Source organism: Meles meles, chromosome 13, assembly GCF_922984935.1.
Source record: "Meles meles chromosome 13, mMelMel3.1 paternal haplotype, whole genome shotgun sequence".
Taxonomy (NCBI): Eukaryota; Metazoa; Chordata; class Mammalia; order Carnivora; family Mustelidae; genus Meles; species Meles meles.
Window position 1 is genome coordinate 171,559 of NC_060078.1, and position 7,734 is coordinate 179,292.

Here is a 7,734-nt window from a genome sequence, read left to right on the forward strand (position 1 = left end):
GCTGTGCTCTCCTCCGCTCGGCTCTGCTCCCCTCGGCTCCGCTCCGCTCCACCCAACCTCGCTCCCAGCCGGCCCGAGGACAAGGGCGACGCCACACACCAGCCCAGACGAAGCCGCCCCGACCCGAGCGCCTTCCTCCGCCAGGCTTCCCCTCTCCACTCCACCCACCCCCACCAGGCTCTGACCCAGAGACTCGAGGGGCAGGCTCACCTACACAGATACACGGACACCCAGGCAAACACAGGGACAGACTCAGACGGAGGGACCTCTGGACAGACGGGAAGAACGCAGAGCCGGAGAGACAGACCCTCCATCCCCCCAACAACTCCCCCCCTCCCCCCCCCCCCCAGACACGGTGACCCTGACCGGGATGCGGACAGAGACACGGGTGCACGCAACACTGACACACTCTACACACACACAGAGGCACCCACACCAACCCGGACAAGACACCACACGCCCAGGAGGCTGCGGTGGCCCGGCACCTGTCCCCGGCGGGAGGGTCGTGGTGCTGGGGCGGGGCTTTGGCCTAGGTGGTGGCGCCCTGGAGCTGGCGGAGGAGCCCGGGGAGCCCGAGGACTTGCAGCCCAGGTGTCAGGCGTCCCGTTCCGCTGCCATTCCTGCCCAACACCCCGTCAGGCCTGGGGGCCTGCGAGGGTTTCTTTCTCTGGTCTGGTCCTTTGGGGTGGGGGGTGGGGGGTAGGGTGCCCGGGGACCTCTCTTGGCCCGGTGTGGGGCGCCGCCGGTCTTGCTGAGCGAGAGAGTCTCGCTGTGGCCTTCGCTGCGCCCTTGAGACGGAGCGTGGAGCCGGGTGCCCACGGCGCCGCGGGAAGCCCAGGGCGGTCGGCCTTCTGGCGTCCGGGGCACCTGAGCCCGGGCGCGCTGCCCCAGGGGCAAAGGGGAGGTTGTCGGTGAGAAGGAAGGGAATGCCCTTCTGGGCTGAGTGGAGCCCAGGTCCCGAGGAGAGAAGTGGTGGTGGCGGGGGTGGCGGTTGGGGTCGGCGGAGCCCAGGTCTCGGGGCGGGGCGCCGGGAGGGAGGGGCGCGGGGCGGCTGCCGGTTGGCTTGGGAGCTGGGGGCAGCCCGGGGGCCTGGCCAGGGGAAACAGGGCCCAGGGCCCGGGCCCAGGGCTGGGACCCAGGGCCTCGGAAGCTGATGCCCGCCGAAGGAGCCCGAGCCCGGGGAGGAGGCCCGCTCCTCCCTCGGGCTTCCTGCCCCATACCACTCCCCCCCCCCCCCCCCCGCCACCTGCCCCCCCGCCCCCCCGCCCCCCCGCCCTCCTCCTCCTCCTCCCTCCTCCCACAGCCCGGCCCCCTGGCCCCTCCCCGCGTGCACAGCCGAGGTCCTCACCCCGGTCCTCACCCCTTCCCCTGCGTCCGGCCCCTGAGCCCCCTCCAATATTGCCCCGCCCTGCCAGCAGCCCCCGCAGTCCCGGCGGAGGCGCGGGTGGGCCTTGTGGCGTGGAGGTGGAAAGGCTGCGTTGTGGCCGCCTGCCCGTGCAGCGGGCCGCCCTTTCGGGGCCAGGGGCCCGCGGTGCTGGGGCTGCCGTGGCCAGGGGTCAGGGGGCCAGGGGCTGAGGCGTTCAGGGAGTGTTTGGAGGCAGCCGCCTTGGGCAGGGCGCCCGGCGGTGGCGGCCAAGGGCCAGGGAAGGAGGCCGAAGGGGGAAAGAAAAGAAGAAAAAAGCCTACAGCACCCGGTATTCCCAGGCGGTCTCCCATCCAAGTACTAACCAGGCCCGACCCTGCTTAGCTTCCGAGATCAGACGAGATCGGGCGCGTTCAGGGTGGTATGGCCGTAGACGCCTGCCGCTGCAGCTGGGCGCCCTAAGAGCCTGCTGAGCGCTCTCCTGGCCTCGGTGCGCGCCGCGGCACCCCCCTCCGCCTACCCGGGGCCTGGAGCCTGCCTCCCAGCCCACCCCCGACCCCCGACCCCCACCCCCACGCGGCCCAGGGTTCCAGAAGCCGGCGGCACCCCGGCGTCACCAACGTACGGGCACCCTCCCATCCCGGGACTCCCCAGCCCCCGGCGCCGCCGGGGCTCCCAGGTGGCGTGGGGGGTGCGTCGGGGCGCTTGCGCCGAGTGCTCAGCGCCCCCCAGCGCCCGCCCGCCGCCCTAGGCCTGGCGCAGCCGGCCACCTGGCCTTCCGTCCTCTTCTCTGCTGTGCTCTCCTCCGCTCCGCTCTGCTCCCCTCGGCTCCGCTCCGCTCCACCCAACCTCGCTCCCAGCCGGCCCGAGGACAAGGGCGACGCCACACACCAGCCCAGACGAAGCCGCCCCGACCCGAGCGCCTTCCTCCGCCAGGCTTCCCCTCTCCACTCCACCCACCCCCACCAGGCTCTGACCCAGAGACTCGAGGGGCAGGCTCACCTACACAGATACACGGACACCCAGGCAAACACAGGGACAGACTCAGACGGAGGGACCTCTGGACAGACGGGAAGAACGCAGAGCCGGAGAGACAGACCCTCCATCCCCCCAACAACTCCCCCCCTCCCCCCCCCCCCCCCCAGACACGGTGACCCTGACCGGGATGCGGACAGAGACACGGGTGCACGCAACACTGACACACTCTACACACACACAGAGGCACCCACACCAACCCGGACAAGACACCACACGCCCAGGAGGCTGCGGTGGCCCGGCACCTGTCCCCGGCGGGAGGGTCGTGGTGCTGGGGCGGGGCTTTGGCCTAGGTGGTGGCGCCCTGGAGCTGGCGGAGGAGCCCGGGGAGCCCGAGGACTTGCAGCCCAGGTGTCAGGCGTCCCGTTCCGCTGCCATTCCTGCCCAACACCCCGTCAGGCCTGGGGGCCTGCGAGGGTTTCTTTCTCTGGTCTGGTCCTTTGGGGTGGGGGGTGGGGGGTAGGGTGCCCGGGGACCTCTCTTGGCCCGGTGTGGGGCGCCGCCGGTCTTGCTGAGCGAGAGAGTCTCGCTGTGGCCTTCGCTGCGCCCTTGAGACGGAGCGTGGAGCCGGGTGCCCACGGCGCCGCGGGAAGCCCAGGGCGGTCGGCCTTCTGGCGTCCGGGGCACCTGAGCCCGGGCGCGCTGCCCCAGGGGCAAAGGGGAGGTTGTCGGTGAGAAGGAAGGGAATGCCCTTCTGGGCTGAGTGGAGCCCAGGTCCCGAGGAGAGAAGTGGTGGTGGCGGGGGTGGCGGTTGGGGTCGGCGGAGCCCAGGTCTCGGGGCGGGGCGCCGGGAGGGAGGGGGGCGGGGCGGCTGCCGGTTGGCTTGGGAGCTGGGGGCAGCCCGGGGGCCTGGCCAGGGGAAACAGGGCCCAGGGCCCGGGCCCAGGGCTGGGACCCAGGGCCTCGGAAGCTGATGCCCGCCGAAGGAGCCCGAGCCCGGGGAGGAGGCCCGCTCCTCCCTCGGGCTTCCTGCCCCATACCACTCCCCCCCCCCCCCGCCACCTGCCCCCCCGCCCCCCCGCCCTCCTCCTCCTCCTCCTCCTCCCTCCTCCCACAGCCCGGCCCCCTGGCCCCTCCCCGCGTGCACAGCCGAGGTCCTCACCCCGGTCCTCACCCCTTCCCCTGCGTCCGGCCCCTGAGCCCCCTCCAATATTGCCCCGCCCTGCCAGCAGCCCCCGCAGTCCCGGCGGAGGCGCGGGTGGGCCTTGTGGCGTGGAGGTGGAAAGGCTGCGTTGTGGCCGCCTGCCCGTGCAGCGGGCCGCCCTTTCGGGGCCAGGGGCCCGCGGTGCTGGGGCTGCGGTGGCCAGGGGTCAGGGGGCCAGGGGCTGAGGCGTTCAGGGAGTGTTTGGAGGCAGCCGCCTTGGGCAGGGCGCCCGGCGGTGGCGGCCAAGGGCCAGGGAAGGAGGCCGAAGGGGGAAAGAAAAGAAGAAGGCCCAAGAAGAAAAAAGCCTACAGCACCCGGTATTCCCAGGCGGTCTCCCATCCAAGTACTAACCAGGCCCGACCCTGCTTAGCTTCCGAGATCAGACGAGATCGGGCGCGTTCAGGGTGGTATGGCCGTAAACGCCTGCCGCTGCAGCTGGGCGCCCTAAGAGCCTGCTGAGCGCTCTCCTGGCCTCGGTGCGCGCCGCGGCACCCCCCTCCGCCTACCCGGGGCCTGGAGCCTGCCTCCCAGCCCACCCCCACCCTCTCCTGGCCGTGTATTCCCAGGCGCTCTCCGATAGAAGTACTAACCAAGCTCGGCCCCGCTTAGCTTTTGAGTTCAAATGAGATGTATTGCTTTCATGGTGGTATGGCCAGTAGTGCACTGATGGGGAAGGTGGGCCTTCAAGAGCCTTGGTAGTCATGGAGTTTTGGACGAGCTTCTCGGAGTTGTTAGAAGTCTAGTTGCGTTCCCATTTGTACCCAGCATGTTGTGTGTTTAGGGGTTGTCTCTGGGGGTTTGGCAGATATTTCCTTTTTTTTTTCATTTTCCTTTTGTCTTGTCTTCTTTTTTCCTTTTGTTTCCTGCTTTTTTCCCCTCTTTGTCCTGTTTTTTTTTGTTGTTGTAAATATTAATGTCATTATCTGGATTGCTGTTTTCCTTTTTTTCCATCAGTGTATCGTTTGTCTATCTTTTTGTGTTAGTGGGTTTGAAATCAGTGATGGTTACTTTCTCCGTTTTTAAGTCCTGTCTTAAGTGGTAATAATGAGTATTTGTTAATTATCAATATAGTGTGGAGACTTTAAATTTTCGTCTGATTTTTTTTTTTTTTTTTTTTTTGTCTTATATTTTAGGAGACCTCCTTTGTTTTTTTTTGTTTTTTTTTTTTGGAGGTTTAAATAGCAATTGATTTGCTAACAGAGTATCATGGTTTTTTAAATTTCATCCTAGTGAAATTATTTGACTTACTAATTTGGTAATTTTGATACTCTGTTCCTTTTGTTCCTTTAGTTTTTGTTCCTTTTGTGTTTTCAAATTGTTAAGGTGTTTTGTTGTGTAACTTTGGTTGTCTACACGTAGCACTGTTCTGCCCCTGTTACAAAATTAATACATCCTTCTTAATGGACATCTCATGGTTTCCAGGTTATTTTTTAAATTCTGTATTTAAATTCATTTTAGTTAAGACATGGTGAATTATTAGTTTAAGAGTAGAATTTAGTAATTCATCATTTGCATCACACCTAGTGTTTTTTGCAGCACATCTGTCCTTAATTCACATCACTGAGTTACCTCTCCCCTTATTCACTTTCTCTCTTGCAACCTAGTGTTCAGTTCTCTTACCTCCTTCTCTATTTTTTCACCTTTCTCTATGTTTATCTGTTTTGTTTCTTTTTTTAAAGATTTTATTTGCTTGATAGAGAAATTACAAGTAGGCAGAGACTCAGGCAGAGCTAGAGGAGGAAGCAGGCTCCCTGCTGAGCAGAGAGCCGGATGTGAGCCTGGATCCCAAGACTCTGGGATCATGCCTGAGCTGAGGGCAGAAACTCGACCCACTGAGCCACCCAAGTGCCTATCTGTTTTGTTTCTTAAATTTCATATATGAGTGATATTTTGTGGTATTTGTCTTTCTCTGTGTTTTTGCTTTAAATCACTGAAACTGAATATGCTGATTTCAGGAGTCTGGTGACCCAAGCTTTACTTAATTATCTAGAAATCGGACACCATGAAGTTCAGAGAAGTTCAGTGTAGAGGCTCAGTCAAAATGGAGAGGAAGAGTCTCAGTGTGCAGGCACCATGGCCTTGAGGCCTTTGTAGTTACTATTTTCTCCCTTTGGAGCAGTCTACTTATTTCACTGTGTGCTCACTGTAGCTATTCACCTCAGAGTCTTTAAAACAGAGTTCCTGTATTTATTTTCCTGCCTGGTTCACATCACCACTGGGTTATCTTGTATATTATACTTACTTTTTCCTTGGTCCCTCCCTGGGGTGTCACTTGCATGCCAAGGGGCAACTGCCTACTTCTCCCCTACTATACCACAGTTCCTACAACAATCCAGACCAGACAGTCTTAGTGAATGTTAATGGGTATGTGAATATTGAGCGGATAGTGGGCATATCTCTGTGTCATTTAGCATTGTCCCAGATCAAGAATGAAGGGGTTAGAAAAACAATTTGCCACAGGTTGTAGTCTCTTGTTCTGGAAATGTCTCATTGTCATCACAAAGACACAAAATTAGAGAAAGTAACTGCCCCTATTTGGGGATAGTCCTGAACATAATAAAGTGCCACCTGTCAGGGCTGAGGTCAGAAGGGTGGGTGTGCAATTCCAAGTGCCTAAAAGGCCTTTCCCATCCTCCCAGTATCTTCTCCCATGTTTCTAAGAACCCTAATGCTCCAGACATCTTGAATCCCTCCACTCATTGAGCCAGGGACTGAAATGTCAACATTTCCAGGCCCCAAATACCTCATTCTCTACTTTAGAACTTGGAAGACGCTCTCCTCTACCTTTACCCTATCCACATTCCCCCATTCCTCAGTTCCTGCAGCTTTGTAGTTTTCTAGTCTTCATTTAAGAAAATGAGTACCCTCTATGTCGCTAGCACTAAGGATCACCCACCTACTGCAACCCACTCAAGCTATGGCCCTCTTTGAGTGGACAGGGGTACGTCCTGGATGGCTTCACTGGAAATGTTCTAAACCTTCTTCCTATCCAGCCTTTGGGTTGTGCCATGAAAAGTCAGACCCTAATTGTGCTGCCTACTTACCATCCTCATACCTGCGCACAAAATCACACAGATCCCCAGCTTAAGAGATAAACCCAAATCCTGATGCCACCTTAATGGTACTCTGCCACATGGTCTCAGACTCCAGGCTCATCTCTGATGGTTCCCCATCTGCCCTACTGTCCTGTGCCACCTGTTTTCCAATGACCAAAATGGGTTGTTTTTCATATTTTGTGCAGTTTTCTGTGTTTATGATGAGGACAAGCCTCACACCAGTTACTCCTTCATAACTAGAATGATCTTTTTATCCATCTGTTTCCCTCTGCTGGACTGTGAGCTCCCAGAAAACAGCCAGATTGTGTTGGGCCCTGGCACTCAGCACCATATTGACTACAGCATCCTTCATGGAATCTTTGTTGTGGCTGATTTCTTAAGACACCCACCGTCAATTCCTTCCCCCCTCATATGAACACCCCCCCCCCCCCTTTAAGATGTAGGGTCTTTCCTTCCATCCTGCTAAATCTGATCTGGCTTGTGACTGCTTTGACCAATAGAGAATGGTGGCGGTGATGTTTAAGCCAGTTCTGGGCTTGTTTTTTTAAGAGAACTGGAAGCTTCTGACTTCTCTCTTAGACCTCTTGCTCTATCAGCTGCTATCCCTGGGAATCCAGACTCTGGTGTGAGAAGGCTGAGCTACCTGGAAAGTTCATGTACACACTCTGGTCAAATGATCTCCTGAGCTCCAGCAGCGGGGTCAGTGTGTGATGAAACTGTCAGGTTTCTCGGTAACTAAATGGAAGTGAGACTGCCAAGACAAGCGAGGGTCCGAGAAGAGATCTTTATTGTGGGCATCCTCGGGGGAGGTTCCACGACCCAAAGGAGGGCAGTGAGTCGGGGAAGTCACGCGCAAGACAAGGTGGCAGGGGATTACATAAAGTTGAAAAGCAGAACTATTTCCTATTGGTCGGCTCATATGCAAAGGAAGGATTGTAATCCGACCAGTCAGGGTTATTTCCTTTTCTGCGGTTTGAGGGGTATTGGGTTCGGTTGGGGAAGTCCAAAAGGAGAGGTGTAGGGGCCTGCGTCGAGCTGTCATCAGGTCATTGATCCATTGGCGTCCCAAGAGGAGGTGATGACATGAACCTCGGCCATTTGGGGTATCCACCATCTTGAAGAGTTTCCCTTCCTGT

The 7,734-nt window shown here is 58.5% G+C and overlaps 2 non-coding genes across 2 annotated transcripts; both read right to left on the reverse strand.

Annotated features, from left to right (window-relative positions):
• Window positions 1-1,679: 1,679 nt before the first annotated feature.
• Window positions 1,680-1,798, reverse strand: LOC123955790. The gene has a single exon (XR_006821359.1). It is a non-coding gene; the product is annotated as a 5S ribosomal RNA (ribosomal RNA).
• A 2,046-nt stretch (window positions 1,799-3,844) lies between these two features.
• On the reverse strand, window positions 3,845-3,963 carry LOC123955792. Its single transcript, XR_006821361.1, has one exon. It is a non-coding gene; the product is annotated as a 5S ribosomal RNA (ribosomal RNA).
• Window positions 3,964-7,734: the final 3,771 nt, after the last annotated feature.